The sequence below is a fragment of the Corvus kubaryi genome, unplaced genomic scaffold, assembly GCF_017639235.1.
Source record: "Corvus kubaryi isolate FWS band 111438036 unplaced genomic scaffold, C.kubaryi_AGA036_p1.0 split3-131, whole genome shotgun sequence".
NCBI lineage: Eukaryota > Metazoa > Chordata > Aves > Passeriformes > Corvidae > Corvus > Corvus kubaryi.
This window is the reverse complement of record NW_024582083.1, coordinates 1,794,292-1,811,650: the sequence shown is the minus strand read 5'-3', so window position 1 is coordinate 1,811,650 and position 17,359 is coordinate 1,794,292. Positions and strand designations below refer to the sequence as shown.

The following is a 17,359-nucleotide window of genomic DNA, read 5'->3' as shown; positions in this document are numbered from 1 at the left end:
AATTTCCTCACTTTTATTGTTCTTTTTAATTACAAACTTCATGTAATTAACATAAATAAAAAATGTTTGAAAACATCCTTCTGAAAATATTACATTGTAAAACTTGAAATGTCATGCTTTTTTCAGAATCCAGAGTCAAGAAACCTAGCAGGTTTACACATAACAGAATTTCCCTTAATAACATCGTAACTGTGGGCAAGCTCTCTGTGTTTATGAACAATATGTATTTTATTCCTGAAGGCAAAACCCCCAGTCAGTAGTGGCATGAAAGCTATATGCAATTATCTTCTGTAATTAGAATACTAACAAGTTCCTTTTCTGTCTTCTGTTGCCTAGACAGTGCACAAAGAAAGTATCATTTTTGGAAAGAACTAACAAACTTCCATTTGTTTACTCCACAGACCCCTTTGGCCTACTTTTACAACTATTTGCCTTGGAGACAAATCTACTCTGTCAGGTCTACTGCCAAAATTAACATTTCTCTTCCCCCTCTTCCCCTCCTTTCCTCTTGTCACAAGTCATCCCTTCTACCAGTATGAGGATTTCTGCTACTATTTCTGATTATTAGACCTTCAGAGCCCTAACCTCTGTGTAGCCTTTCCTAAGATATGTTTTAAACAATATGCACAAGAGAGAGGTTAACTCAATTTCTAGACAGTCACCGACAAGAGCCTGTAATATGAGGCCCTACATAACCATTTGTTCTATTTTCCTTTCCTTTCCAGAAACATCCTGCAAAGGAAAACCTCTCCTCCAAGCCTAATTATTTTCTCAGACAGATCCTATTTTAGTTTGATGAAAGCTGTATGGCTTTCTATTGTTTCCTAAATTCTGTGTTCACAAAATGTTGAAAAAATTGTCATAAGCATAAGAACCTAAAGTAAAAAAAATCCATTTATATTTTTTTGTCAGACAACATTTAATAAGTGAACTGTTTTCTTAGGAGGAGAAGTTCTACACTGTCCCTTGATTTGTGCATGCGCACAGTCAGTCTCAAGTAGTGGGAGCTATTCCTCAGCACTAGCTGGATTAAGACTTGTTGCATCACATCAGTGTCATACTGAAAACGAGTCCTGACCTGCTAGATCAGACACTGTCTGCCTCAGAGGAAAGCACATAAGTAAGCAATTCAATACCAAATTACCTCAGCTATCATTAAGGCGATGTTTGATGCATGGGAAACACACCTGGTGTGGGACTTCACTGTTTATCGTGGAAAGAAGAATTCACCTTCACAATTGGCAAGAGCAGAGATATTTGAAATGACAAACACTGCAAGAGACTTTGTACTCTCTTTCCTTTTCTAATTGTATTTTTTTCTATGTACATGTTGATGAAAGAGGAGAATTACTTGCCATGAACTTCTTTTGGTGATTACATCAAAATTAGGTGAATAAGAAAATACTCAATTTAAATACTTATTCGGCCATAACTTGCCAGTTGCCAGTTCAGTTCAAGAGAGTTTGTGAATTCAAAAAAGGGTCATCAAATAAAAATAAGTGAAGCATTTTTTCCCAAACACAGACTGAATTCTACTTTTTCATCTCTTATATATATATTTGTGCAGTCAAACTTACTGCATTGCAATTAGAATAATCATGGTAAGAGAATTTTCTGCTCCTAAGGACGGAAACAGATTCAAAGATAAATCTTTGAAGCGTTCCCTCTTTCTGCAGAGGGATCACGAAAGCAAGCAACAAATCACTATCAAAGGAAAACTGAGCCAAAGAAACGAGAAGGACTCATGGCTAGACACACAAAAATAGCCACAAAGCAAGTCTTACAAGAAAATTCCAGTTTTATGCTAACTAGGGCAGCATTAACTCATGTCCATTCTATTCCAGCCTACTGAGCCTCTTGGGGATAAGAGGATTACTTTCTAGCTGTGAGAAAGCAACAATACTTCTGGAGAGTTAAAACACCCCAAACCAAACCAAACCCAACCCAAAAGACATTGAAAGTAACACAGAGGAACAAACACACTGCAGATGCTTTGAGGAAAAGAGAATTTTCTATATAGAGAACATTGTTTTAAAAAGACACCTCTTTCACAACTTCTGGATACCAAATATAAAAATATCAACTCATTTCCCTATCCCTTTGTTGTCGGTTCTCAATATTGCATTAAGTGTGCAAACAGAAACAAAACAGGCAGAGGCACCAACTAAAGGGTTTGTAGATATGTGTACATATCAGTCCACAGAATAAGACTTCCAGCTTTCACTGTGGGTGCATTCCTGCAGGCCATGCTACCATTCATGCAAATTTGTAGAGAATGGTCCCCTTTAAAAAGAACAGAAACTACTGTAAGATGTCAAATAATGGCTGACCAAAAAAAAAAAAAAAAAAGGAACATATATTTTATATAAACATGATAAATTTTATTAGTCATTCTGTATCTTGCCAAATTTCAAATTACACTGAAATTTTCTGCTCCTTCCTACTTTTTTCTTCATTCCCTTTCCACCATTTATCTTCTTGTGTTCATTTCCACTGTACCACTCTTTGCCTTGCTTTTTTCTTCAATCATGCTTAGTTTTCACCTACATTGTATCTTCTGTATATTAAAATTATAGCAATTAAATATTTAATGCAGACAGTGAAACAATCACTAGACTGGAAAGTCAACAGACAAGGAAGAGAGATTTTGGTAGCAGGGGAACAATGATTAGGTACTCATTTTTCATGCTTCAAACCCTCTTTGCTTTTCCACTGGCTACATGGCAGCAAAACAAAACAGCAAACAAAAAAGGACAGTCAGATGCCAGGTGAGCAGCAGTTCATGCACACTGACATCAAGTAGAATTCCACACAATATGCCTTTCTATTCACTCTTCTTTTCTTTATGCCCTCACAATCCTCCATGCATGGAAATACATAGGAGCACGTGTGTCTGGGATTTTAATGACCCTGAACAAAATATAAACAGAGTTGAACAGTACACTGACTAAGTAAGCACAAGGGTCTTAAGAAAAACAGTTCAAGGTTCTCTCTAATGCATAATCCTGCTGGAACTTATGTTTTTTGAGAGTCACTGAGGAATAGAGAGGTTTTCCTCTCTGCACACTCTTAAAGTTAATTTAAAATGGCAGCTGAAGTGAAACTTTAAGATATAGCCTTAGGGAGAAATTATAATAGGGAACTCTGACCACTACAGAAAGTGCAGAGAGATAAGTTGTAAATTAAAAAGTAACTTTATCCTTAGTGGTGTTAAGTATGTCCAGCAAGAAAAGTCAAAATTAAATACTCTGACATTCCCATACTGGCAGAATCAGCATTTCCATCATGATACTGTGTAACTCCCATTTCGTTTTTCTCTGTTGAAAATAAGCAGTCAAAAACTTCCAGACTATAAAACGTTACTACCTAAAGAACTTAACCTGATTTTTTAAAAGCAATCAGCTTTGTCATAAAATATTTAGAGTACACTGCAGGAATCAAATTATTCAGATGCTTATAGTTCTCTACACACTATCCAATTTTTGTGCAATAGATATTTCATTATTTGTATAGGCAATTCATAAGAGAGTTACCAATAGCATCATACATACTTTAAATATTTATATGTTGTAATCCTAAAAACAAAACAAAAATCTGACTATAGGTGCTGGTGCTTTGCCTGAACCTTCAGCTAAGCAATTTAAAAATGGCTCTATATACTGAAAACCACAGAAACAAATTTTACAGTAAGAAGCGTGTTACATTACAAACAGTTTACATAAATTTAACTGATTTAACTGATTCTTCAGATGTTGCACAGTGTTCTCCTAGTTCTCACAAATTTCAGTGAGGACTTCACACCCAGCTGAGGAAGCTGCACAATTAGGTACCTGGAGACCAAACCTGCCCTCCTAAAGTGCCAAAGAAATGGCAAGAGAATACCAAAACTGTTGTATTTTCAAGACATGAATCAACATTTCAGCCTGCCATTTCCTACAAGTTAACTCTGCTTCCTCTGAAGTGAAGCTCTGCATCATGTTTTCTGCAAGGATGCAGAGTGGAAGGGGTACAGAAGTAACAGATGTGACCAGCTGACCCAGACAAAGCTTCCGAGAACAGTGAGCAATGGCCTCTGTCACTGATTGCAACCTGCAGTAACTCCAAAGGTGATTTTTTTAGCTTATTCCTGTCATTAGGAAAATTTCTTCCCTACATTCTTGTGCAGGTTTTTTAAGCCTCTTTCAGTTCACCTTATCCATGGAACAAGGATTCTACTCTGTTTCAGCTTTTCAGATGGGGAAATAATCTGAAAATTAGCTCGAGATTTTGATAGCTTCAGACAAGACGCTCAGTTACAGCCTGTAGCTCATGTCAATCTCTCTGGGTGCTGCAATGTCCCACAGCCTTGCACAGACGTGCACAGCTAAATTACAAAAGAAAGACAGCATTGCAAGACTTGATTAAAAAGTAATTGTTCTGTCTTCAAATCACAGAATCAGCTTAGAAATTCTTAATTTTTTTTCAAGATTGAATCTGGTCCTTGACTTTGCAACTGTTGGCCTCACTTTGTAGCTGTTAAGTATAGAAGCTTTAAAGAAAATATTTTTGATGGATGTTTTTAGTTACCTGAATGATAGAGATATTCACACAAGAAAACACAACATCAATGCTAGAAAGCACGAAAATTGAACACAACACTGAGCAAAGCAAAGATGTATAGATGTACAGCTTTCCATATACCAAACCTTTTAAAGAACATTTCTTTTACTTTTTGGATTAAGAGAATTTTAAATTATTTGCTCAACAGTTACCACTGTTTATTTTGCATTTCTCTGGCAGTGGTATAACACATGCAGCTGATTTCAACTGTGTTACTGCTAAACTATCCTTAGGCACAATAAGAATTTTTGATACAAAATTTATTTTTATGAAGTTGCTGAATGTACTGAAATTTACTCTTACAAATTTGCTACTGAGGCAACTACCTCGTTTCCTAAGGTCCTTCTGTTTAATCTCAGTTTCCTGTTATATTTTTAAAGGAGCATCAGAGTCAAAACTACTGTGAGCATTATAATACGAACTGAAATACAAATTGGTATTTTTTTATGAATTACTTTTAAAAGGAATGCTTACAGCTATATCTAAACTCATACTTGGTTTTTGGGGTTTTTTTTGAGCTTCCTGTTATATTTTTAAAGGAGCATCAGAGTCAAAACTACTGTGAGCATTATAATATGAACTGAAATACAAATTGGGATTTTTTTATTACTTACTTTTTAAAGGAATGCTTACAGCTATATCTAAATTCATACTTGGTTTTTGGGGTTTTTTTGAGAGTCTAAAAGTAGCTGCCTTGGTGTGAGAGAAGCACAAACAGTAATATAAATAAACTGACCTTTTTTTACATTAATTATAATTTGAATATGTGTTATGAAAAATTAAAGAAAATAATGAGTACATAAACACATTCTAATTTAGTAAAACTTTATTGCTATACATAGCATGTCTCTGTGTTCATCATGCAGTGTTACAAAAGTTGGAAGATAGGCATGCTGTGATGCAGTAATGAAATATCCAGATATAAAGGGAAAAATTGTGAGATTTAATGAATAAAACTGAATTACGCATCATGCCTATAATGCAGAAGTTTTATGCTAATCTTTTCTGTCTGTAAATAGAGATACTATATCATATAGAAAAGAGGTACCTGCTGTATGACTTACTCAGATATGCAATCCATACCTATTTATTTCTGATTAATATACATTTCTGTAATACCAAAAGACGTGTAAGAGGTCAAAGTAAAGTACTTTCTATTCATTTCTTGCAGGAGTAACTTTTTATAAAACTGGATCTGGTCACTCTTTTTTTAGAACTCTGATTATAAGGAAGATACATAAATATTTAACATAAAAACAATGAAAAGTATCTAGCAACTTCGTTGTTGATCTGGCTGCAAAGTCTCATCGGTACATTTCTGCCATGTGGCAAAGAAAGCAGGGCAGTGACTCTTGCTGTTGACTGCACTGTGGGGTTGGTGCAAATGATATTTCGCAAATGTATCAATGGTATCCAAATGAGATACCACATTTCAGGTAATCCTGTTTCATCATGCAGATCAAAGACATCTGTGCAGCTGTTTTTATTCAACAAGAACAGCAGGGAGATCATATTTCTTTAACTGGCAAAAAGCAGTCAGTATTAAAGGAGAAATCTGTATGCTTACTTCTCTAACCAGAATGAACAAGTATCTCTTAAAGAAGTTTCTTCTAAAATAATATTGTTTATGTTATAGCCAACCTTCTGAAATACCAGAATGCTGAAATGCATGCTGAATAACTTATTTTTCATTTTTGGAGTCCAAAGCCTAAACCCTACCTCACACCCTGTTTTGATTTATCTTTACCCTTTGCCACAAAGATTTGTCTTTTTCTCCATATCTTTGTCCATTAGCAAAACACAAAGTACTTAATAGTCTTGATCTTAACTATATGTTTTCTGAAGACAAAAGCATTGCACAGGTGTAGGTATAACCCACAGATTTCACATTTTCAGAAACCTTACACAGATCTTTCTTTTCCCTCTTTGGCCACAAGCCTGTGGTATAGAAGTGTCATTTCCAGAAGCTGCAATTTAACTGACAAATAGATGTAAATAGATAATTCAGTTTCTTCTATATTTTTGCAATCATCAGATCAAGAAAGAAAAAATTCTGTGCAATTCAAGGACCAGTTATGTATTGTGCACTGCAAACCACCTTTTACAACAGGCATATGGATTATTTGTCACATATACAGCTAGTTGTTCAAAAATAATTCATTTCATAGGGCAACTTCTATAACTAATGAATTTGGACATATATAAATTTAAAAACTACATGTCCAGGTTCATACATGTAAATAAAAAGCATGAAGTAAAATTCCAAGAATAAATTAAATGCAATTAAAATATGAAGTTTTCAACGCTTCTATTTGTAAGACATTTTCAAGGGCTGTTGGACTCACTAGATAACTGCAGGCTAATTTAGTGAGATTCTTTACATCAGTCATTTTCTTCAGAATATTTGGAAAACTTATTGCATTACAAGTCATTAAGAATATTTCATGTGTCAGTTTTCCTACATGAGCTTTTCTTGGACAATTTATTCACACTTCATTTTCTGGAGCACTATCTTGTACCTGATATCTAAATCTTTATAGAAGAATATTTTATATAATCTGACTAAACCTGAGTTCCTGGCACATGTATGCATACTACCGCCACTTACAACTCAGCCATACATTAGGGATAAATCTCCTAAGAAGGGGTTTTGAGATCCAGTGCAGTCTGGGCCAACATAGCTAGAGCCTCTTTGCGGGTCCCTAAGAAATAACTCTGCTGTCTTCCAGGTTAGCTACACTGAAGAAGGATAAATCAGAAAAAGCAAAGAGAAAACTGCTACTCTCCTGAAAACTCAGAATAGACACTTTCTGGGACAGCTGAAGAGTCAAAAGAACTCTTTGCTTCACTCCAATTACAATTCTGTATTTCAGTAATGAACACAATCACTCAACAACTTGGATGGCTGCACTTGACAATATTTAATTTTTTTCAAGCTCTCATTACATGTTGAAACTGAAATAAATTTCCTTCAGAACAAAGCCAATATTGTGTCACAACAAAATACCTTCAACTTCAGGTGGCTAAATTCTCTTCCTTTCTCTGAAAAATTGTTCTCCTCAGCTGTAAGACCCCAACATTTAATTATAAAAGCCTGCAAATATTAGGGGGAAAAAGATATTGCATTGGAAATACCTCCAATTCACAATAACTCAACAGTTTTATACATATATATTCACAATGTATAGTACAATATCTTTTTTTCAATATTATTAAATACAAGATATGGCAAAATAATTGAATAGTTGCAAATTCCCACTTGTTCTTAGTCCCAAATGAAGCCATTTATGTTTGGAAAATGGTTGTTTGCTTCATAAATACAGTAGTAAAACTATCTGTAAACTCTCTGGGTTTCATTAGTTTCAGATGAAAAAAAAATCATAAACTAAGACCTTCAGGTTCTAAGGAATTATAACCTGGTCTACAGTTTGTAAAATTAATTAAAATGCACTGAAAAGGAAAATTCTTTAGTCTTCTGACATATCTACAAATGCAAGTCTCTATTATGAGTCAGTAAAAACAAAAGCAAAGCAAAGGAGCAGAACAAAGATACAGAAGAAAAACACTCACATAGTAGTTTGTGATACATTTACCTGTACTTCAGAAGACTTTACACTAAAGTTGGTAGGTGATATGAGCAGGAAGTGACAGAAAGAATAAACTGGAGTAAAAGGTCAACTTAAATTCATTTATAACCTTAACATTCCACATAACTTTCTCATTTTGTATTTTTAGGTTTCATATTTCATGGGAAGCTTTTTTCTTTTGAAATATCTTCTACATTTTGATCTCCACTGCAATAGCTTGCCTCCAATGCCAATAAACCTGGAAGCTGTTTCCATGTGTCAGAGCACAAAGACAGAACAGTTTATAAATGTGATGAATGAGCAAGTACAGTCATAAAAAGTTTGATAATAGCTGGCTCTGCAGTTCTGTGCTCAATATTACTGCAGATGCTTTCATTAATTTTTTAATGTAATTCAAGTTTAAATGATTACCAGATAAAGCCATTCATTTCCCACCCTTTGAGAGTTTTATATTTTCAGAGGATTGTTACAGAACTATGAAACATGTTATACAGAAGAATTCAGCACTGAACACAAGAAAAAACCCAGCACCTGAAACACGCACCTTTTGCATTCAACTAGCTACTGCACAGGAGCTCCTATAGTTTCAGGGCATGAAATGCCAGACACTGAGCAATAATTTCCTTCATTCTGACAGGTAATTAAATTGGCTGGTTTTGTACAACTTCCTTCTGGGGCCTGGAACATCTTACCCTGAAGTCAAAGTGTGGTAGACATTATCTGCATTTCAGATTGTTCCACTAATTCATTTGTCAGTAAATCAAGCAGACCCCTTCTGCTTGTGTCTGTAGCTATGCCAGCAAAAAAAAAGATTTATCTGCTGCTTTGTTTCATGCAAAGATTATCATCTCTTCCCCAAAAAATCAGAACGTTTGATTTCCAAAGTAGAGATGCTGCTCTGTATTTTTCACCCTATAGCTAAAGGATTTTGCTATGCATGGAAATACACAGATACAAATTTTCTCTCCAAATCTATGAAGCATCCTCAAATATTTGTTTAAACAAAGTTATGGAAAGATATCCCAAACATATTAAAAAGTAGTCCTCAAATGCATCCAGCCCTGTACTGAGAGTACAGTAGTGGTGCATAAAGCATATGAGAGCAGAGTTAAAGTTCAGTGCTTCAGAAAAAACACACATATGGTATTAGAGATAACATTCCTGATTTCATTCGGATTGTTCTCGGTTACAGAGCATGCTGGAAGAGCCCACTAGAGCAGCATACTAGGCCTCCCTCATTTTATTCCACCATTTCCTCCCCCATACATTTTTCCCATTCTGTTAGGTTGGCCATATCCCTATGTGTATTTTCAGTAAGAACATTCACCCTAATTTTCCACAGTGTCTAGTATACGGCACATCTTATTGAATACAAGCATTGGACTACCTGGTAACAACAGTCTGGACAAAATCTAATAGCACAATGAATTTTCTTGTGTCTGCAGAAGCTGAATAAAAGTGTTTCTCTAAAAAAAAGCTCAATGAATAGATCTTTAAGCACTGAAATAGTAATGGAACATGAGATAATTAGATATGTTTTACTATTGAGAAACTGAGGTTAAGCACTTTGTCCATTGTCACCCAAGAAAGGTAAGAGCCAACGCAGAACTCAATTTCCACTATCTTAACTCGAAGGCCAACTTCTATGTGCTGACCATGTCTCTAAAATAAGAGCAGATTCTGACCTTGCATTACCAGATGTACTGTTAGTCATAAAATTATTCAATCTTTTTGAAAGCAAGCAGATTGCCATGAAGAGATGGATAAGTTGTTATACAGCCCTGCATGCCAATGAAATACTGGAGTTTCATTATTAGGAGTCTGTTTGCCCATTGCAGAAGGATTTTATGCGGCTACCTTCGACGAAGTCTGAAGGCACTCCAGCACCTAAGTGCAGTAAAGAGCTGTAACTTTGTTCACTTAAACTGAAGATACCATCACTTGGCTTATGTAGACCTATGCTTAAATCAACTTACCACTTCTGGTATTTGATAGGAAATTAAGAAGATCATGGAAGGGAAGGAAAAGAAACAAATTAAAAGCGGTGAAAACAGAGGAGGTTAAAAAGAAAAAAAGGCATTTAATAAGCACGTGTGAAATGCTGAACATTTTTCAGACACAAAGAACTGTTGAGGCTTGTAGGATTAACGTGATTCCTTGTCTAGCTGAAATGGAATGCATAGTGCCTATAACTGAAATGCTGCTCTTAGCTATCCCTTATACTCCTTTGGCCAGAAATAGATTTTCAAATAGCATGCTGTCATTATTTTGCCTTCATGGGGAGGGGTACCTGTTACAGAATTGCCAGGCATAATCTTCCAGTGAAGAAACATTTTGAACTTTGAGGGAAGGATTGTAAAGAGTTAAAAGTAAGGAAAAAGATGTAAAGTCATAAGAATGAAATTGCATTTATGCAATTTGAATTCTACATATAAGGTAGATTGCATTTAATATGATTGTGGTGAATTAGTGGCAACTCAAGGCTGACAACACACATTTCAGATGAAGAAGTATTACTTCTTCTCAAAACCATAATACTTAGAAAGAAGATGAAAACTATGTGAGACCAACCACCCTTGTCCACAGAAAATAAACCAACAATATTAAATTATGAAACCTTAATAACTTGCAAATCAACAATAAGTAAAAGGAAACCTCCATTCAGGATGTATAATCTTGTTCATCCTGAACACATGGAAGTGGTAACCGTGGAACTTGTTGGTTTACCTTGAAAACTGGCAAACATCTTGCTGGAGTTAGGAAAGGTAGAAAGCTGTTACATCAACTGTGACATATATTGCCATCACTGTGCTTTTTATAGGCACAACTAAATGATGCCTATAGAAGACAGTTATCTACATGATAGTAGCTGAATAGATAAACTTTTAATTGGCACCTGCAACATTAGCTGAACTAGACCAAACTAAATGCAAAATGAAACCCTACATAGCCAACACAAAACGATTCCAGTTTTATATGGTTACTATTCCTACTATCATCTCCCTTTTTCTTACATCTCAATTATTTCCAAGCTAAAGACAGTCAATATAAATTAGTTGAGCAGAAGCTAAAATACTTGATTCATTTGGGTCAGGTCAGCAACTTAGTAACTGACAACAAAGCAAGAAAGCTGTCAGCAGTTTTGTCAGTGTCTTGCATTAAGTATGACAGCAGTCAAATTTACTCAGTGAGACTCAGCCTGCAGAGATTGGCATCATTCTGCAGGGTGCCACAGGATGTAGAGAACAAGCACCTCAGTCCTGCACTGACCATGCAGTTTTCAATACTGGCAACAGGTCTTGGAAGGCTGGGATGTCAGTGGAGGAAACTGTCATCATCAAAGGATTCAAGATTAGGATGTCCTATATTCACAGACATTTGCAACAGTTGTGTTTATTTCATGTATTTACAGATAGAAAAAATCACCATTTATAACTAGTTAGTTTCTAAGCCTACTGGTCTGTATGAAACTGGAAGCTTTCTGAATTAATCTCCAACATTAACTAGTAAAACAATACTGATAATGCCTGTTCTGATTGATAATGTAATATTATCAAAGATACTTTTCGCAGTTACTAGTGGAAAAAAAAAGCCTTAATCTCAATGTAACAGCTGTCATATTTACAAGTAACTGTACTTTTCTGCGGCATGCTATTTTCTTATATCCTACCTCAGAGGCAAATACAATCACACATATAGCAAAAAGTTACCCATTAAAGGAGGTAAAATAAGATTCAAGACTTTGGTCTCCTGGATAACATCTGTGGTGTCCTAGGACAGATTACAATGTGCTGTGTGAAAGGGTCTAGTTGAAACAGCAGATAAAAGGAAGGAAAGGGTGGGGAAGGAAAATTGCCTTTGAACCCTCCCAAAACTCATGCCACCTTTTCCTCAGCATCCTTCACACAGCACCCCTTTACTGAAATTACATTCCATAGGCAAAATCTGACTGATTTGCTTCGTTTACACAATTAGATACCTGGCATTAGGGTTAACTGCTGCATTACTGTGCATTTTACACCCACAATCTTCCTTAGGGGAGGATTACATTTGCTTCCTAAGCCAGGTCTGAGGACTAGCCACGACCTTTCTCTAAAACTAACTTACGCTATCTTTTCAGGTATCAGTTGAAGTGCCTTTACACACCTCACTAGCTGCAAGATACAGCACAGCTCTCACTTCACTCCTTAGTTTCAGCTTTATCAGGAAAGCTTACCTCCATGTTTGACAGCTGTCAATATGGTATGATCCAAAAGCATGCACGTACCCATGCTTTATGCTTTGGTGACTATTCGCAGAATTATGACTAGTACCTGCTTGCTCCAAACATTCATTTCAAGATTATTTTCAAATTTTCAAGATTCTTCCTACCTACTGACATACACTGGCCTAGCCAGCCATGCCCCAAAGAATACCATGTGTATTTCTCACAACCATTATGAAACCTGAAAAATGAAACAATACCAAGAGCAGGTTTTAGTGGCAAATCAAAAATTCCCTAGGAATCCAACAACTCAAGACTGCTTTAAGGTCTACTCCTCTTTGCAATGACTAGAGTTTATATATCCTTGCTATGACACCTGTAAATCCTGGAACTCCTTGATCCTTATTTCCTTCTCCAGTGTGCCTCTCTCCACTGTTTGAAAAACTGACTAAAGAGAGGGTGTCTGTTTTACGTATGCACAGTGCAATGTAGATTGCACCAGCATTACAGTCAGAAAAAAAAAATTAAGTAGTCACTGTTTAAGAAGAATGACAACTTTCAATCTAGTATACAGTTATATGTATATACCCTATAAAAGCTGGCCTAAAGACGTCTCAAAGAACAGGATATTCTGGTATATATGTGAAGACACAGGAATATTCCCACCTATACAACACAGCAGAATCTTGTCACCTTTGCTTCACTTGATCTTTGTAAAGCACTGAGGGGCTCTGGAATTCGTCAAGGACTTCAGGCACAAGGTATGTCTTTTACGATGGGGCATCATAAAGGCCATGCTTTCTTTTATACTTGTAGGAAAACTGTACTGTTTTATCCACAGTACAATTAGGATTGTCCAGTATAAAACCAATTCCAGTTGATTCTACATATTTTATATGTAGTCTGCAGTAAAACTGAACACTGACACAACACATTAACATACCACAGGCAGGAATGTCAAGGCACTGTAGTATACATTTTGACCTCTGATTAATTCTCATAGCAGTTATTCAGAAATAATATAGCTTTCCCACCTGCATTATGCACTTGAAAGTTACAAAAATCTGCAAATAACTTTTAAATGTTTACATCACAGTTTATGTGAGGCAGAAATTAACTAACAGTGATTCATGAACTCTGGTTAATGTTTGGGGGTTTTTTTTGGTTTTTTTTTTTTTAGTTTTCAGCCTTTTTTTAAAGTTAAGAACAAAGTTCATACATGGTCTGTAAATTACAGGGAGACATAATGTTAAGCAAGAAACTAGTTGAACTAGTTGAAAGGGACGTACACAGCTACATGACTGACATTTTCTTTTTTTTCCCCATTATCCCCTAGCTAACTTCACCATCCCAATCCTTAAAGATAGCAAAAACTCGTAACTGTTGTTTATTGGGTTTCCTGTTGTAGAATACTACTTATGTAATATTTCTATGTAAATTACAGTGAATTATTGTAGGAACTGCCTTTCATCATTATTTCATCTTCCAACCAGAGGCAAGAATAAACAGTGTTTTTCAATGCTCAAAACTTTTGATCTGCATTGCATGTTTGAAACACCTTGGACTTTTTTACCCATTTCAAAAGTATCCATGTAAAATAACATTCATCATCTAATACTCTCATTTGAGGGAAATTTGGATGAAAGTTTTGTATCAAAGCTATGCACCAGTTTATGGGAGAAATGTTATAATTGAAAAGAAAGAATTGAGAGCACTAAGGAGAGAACAAGACTTTATTAAGAGTATTTCAGAATAAAGAATATGCATAAAAAGAATATAGATTATTACAACTTCATCCTTCACAGTAGGGATTTACTATATGTAGATAGTTACAATAAGTTAAAAAGAGTTTAGTTACATAAAGTTTTCAATCCTCTTAAGAGCAGCTCAAAATGCTGAGGGCAAGCAGTTAAATTATATGCAATAAAAAAAGGCCTTTCCTTTTTACTTTTGATATTTTCCATAATATATTTGGAGTGGAACATATTTACCATGATTTATGACAGGGAGATCTTCCCTTATCTCTATCCTTCTCACTCTCAAATCAGGTCACCAATTACCCTGTAATGGTCAGAAGAATTCCTGAGATACATTTGCTCTCTTTTAAGAGAAGCACGTTTATATCCCATGCAAAATATCCAAAAAAGCTATTTTTCATTTATTCAAAGGAACACTAAAAACTATTTGTTTTAACCCTGACCTTACCATTAAATGCTATGACCCAAACTCTCAGCCTCTAGGCAATTAAAAAAAATAAATCGTTTGAGTACATCCAGCCAATGATTTCCATGTTAAAAAAAAAAGTCTAAGTTGGAGCCATGTGGTCTCAATCAGGCAGTAAAAACTCTCTCTATTTTCTTAAATGCACAACTGCAGTATGCCCATAACCTTTCTTTTAAATCATCTTAACCAGATCTGAATCACTCTCACCACAAATGATTCGGTGGCCCTGGAATGTGCTAGGGTAGACAGAGTTGCTCTGCAATGAACACTGAGATATTTCCCACTTTCCTGGTGTTAAGAGAACAGTCTGCAGGAAAAAAAAAAAAAGTTTTCTAAAAGGTTAAAGCCAAGACAGAAAGTGACATCATAGTTCAATCATTCAAGAAAAAGAGAAAAAAATGCATCTACTGCCTAATAAATCAGTGTTGTGTGCCACAAAGCACAGTGAGCCAACACAGCCAAAGAACAGCTTTTCTTGCTGAGGCAGGGATACCACAAGCAGCTGGCAGATGCATATGTAATTGTATTCACAGAGCTACTAAATCCATTAAGCTGGCCAGAGTAGGAAAAGCTGATCAATTAAAAAAGCAGAATATACACCATTTCAGCAACAATCTGTGCAGCCTCTTACACCACCTTACAGCATTTCTTACCATAGGCTACCACAATTTTTTGCAGTTTAATATATGGCACTTTCTTAAAAGCTTATAGGCAGATCAGTTAGGATCAAAAAACGTTTTGAGGTATCTGCATTACCTGAATGTATGCTGCTAGCCTTCTTCACCAGTCCCCTTGAGCAAATAGAAAGGACAGGCACAAAAACACCTTAGCTTCCTCAGCACATCTCAGAAGGAGTTCCAAAATATTACTTACATCTAAAGTTATAAGAGAGGAAAGGGAATGTAGGTCCTTGGGGGCTCCTAAAAGTCACGTTTAAATAGCAAATGAGCAAGCTTTGCTTAAATAACTGTAAGATTCTTAAATGCCATTTCCTCTTTAAAACTGTGTCTGGAGCCTGAAAGATTTCTTTCAGTCTTAATCACCTCAAAAAACAATTTAAACATGTGGCCAAAGTGATGTGCATTTAAAACAGGAATAGACCAGAGCCAAGACATTTGGATCCAGTTATTAACCTTCTTATACTTCATGGATGTAGGAATCCAGGGATTTTGGTACAGGCCCATCTCTGAACTCAACACTCATTGCCAAACCTCACAGTCAATAGAAAATATGCTTTAACATATCAAAGCAGGAAAAACAGCATAAAGATGTCAGATTTTTCCACCACATCAATGAGAAAAAATGTCATTATAGCACCCATGTAAATTGTGAAACTGAAAGCAGCTGCTGAGGCAACCTGACATGGTGCCATTGGTAGAGGGGGTCCAACTCAGGAAAACAATATTCCATTTTTAGCTCTGAAAAAGAATCTTTGCTAGTTCTAGTTTGCGTTTCCTGTTCAGTGAATAACTTGCCATAAATAGAGCTAGTAACTACTATAGAAAGAAATGCCTTAGTACCTGGCAAGCAAAGTGTAGTAAACATCCCCAACATCCTAACTAACTGCACACCGTGCTGCTGAGCACCGTTTCACAGTCAGTCCATAGAAACATAAGTTAGCAGATCATTTTTAACAGTTACCACACCAAGCTGAGTATTTTCCCAAATGAAGGGTGAAAACCAGAATGACAAAGCTTTGGTTTTGAGGTTCTAAATCAGAAAAAACAAACAGACCTTAAACAGTTAATTGACTGTGACTGCTATACTTTGCACAATCCCACATTTGCTCATTCAGCATATTTTTCATGTGACTAGATTCACCTTCACAAATACTTGATCACCAGCAGTTAATAACTGGGTAGAGGGAAGGGAACGCTCTCTCTGTCAACAAAAAATATTTGAATAACTGCTTGAGGTAGCTGGTGGAGCCAGAGTTAAGGGAAGGGAAAGGAATTTTTTTCCCCTTTTCAGGTCTATTGTCCCAGTAAGGTTTCCTTGGTCTTTTTGTTTTGAAAGTACATAAGTACATTCAGTCACCTGGTCTTTCCCCCTTTGTCAAATTTATTATACGGTTGACCATCTGGATTTCAAACGTTACTTATTTATTACTTTATTAAGATAACCCACATAGCAAGACATAATAGCATGCTGATAGCAGGGCTTTATCAGTACTTTTAAAACAAATGGGTCCCTGCAGTGAACTTCCTTTGACAGCTAGATGGCATTTCTGAAAGCAAAGCATTTGAATTAACCTGCCTCTGTTCTGAGCAATATAAAACTTTTCCTAAAGACAATACTGCGAGATAAAAAGTTCTTTGTAACAAAGCAAACCATTTTGCTAGTAAACTTAAAAGGCAGCAGTCGTAACACTTTGAAAAAGCAAGAACAGCTAAATCATTTTACATACTGGAAAAAAGTCTCTTTTTGCAACTCCTGTCCTCTCTCAGAGTCATTTATTCAAGCCTACACTCTTTTACACTGTACATTAGCTTTCACTTGCATGCCCTATAACAGCAGACTCTCAAAGCTTTTTGTTTTTACAAAGAGATTCACTTTGCTCCTAGTAGCGGGGAAAGGAAGGGGGAGGGGGTGCGCTCTGAATGAATGCCAGTCATTTAAAACAAACTTATTTTGGGTGCCTATAAACTAGTCTTGGGAAGCATCTCATCCCTTTACACTCCCCATCTTCCTGAACTTTAGTTCTACTCATATCCTCTGTGATGGAATACCTTTACTTCCCAGGTTC

General features: G+C 35.9%; 1 protein-coding gene across 5 annotated transcripts in view; it reads right to left on the bottom strand.

The window, feature by feature from the left end:
- PALLD (palladin, cytoskeletal associated protein) overlaps positions 1–17,359 on the bottom strand; it is a 192,933-nt gene that overhangs the window by 130,410 nt on the left and 45,164 nt on the right. The gene's annotated exons all lie outside the window — the stretch shown is intronic.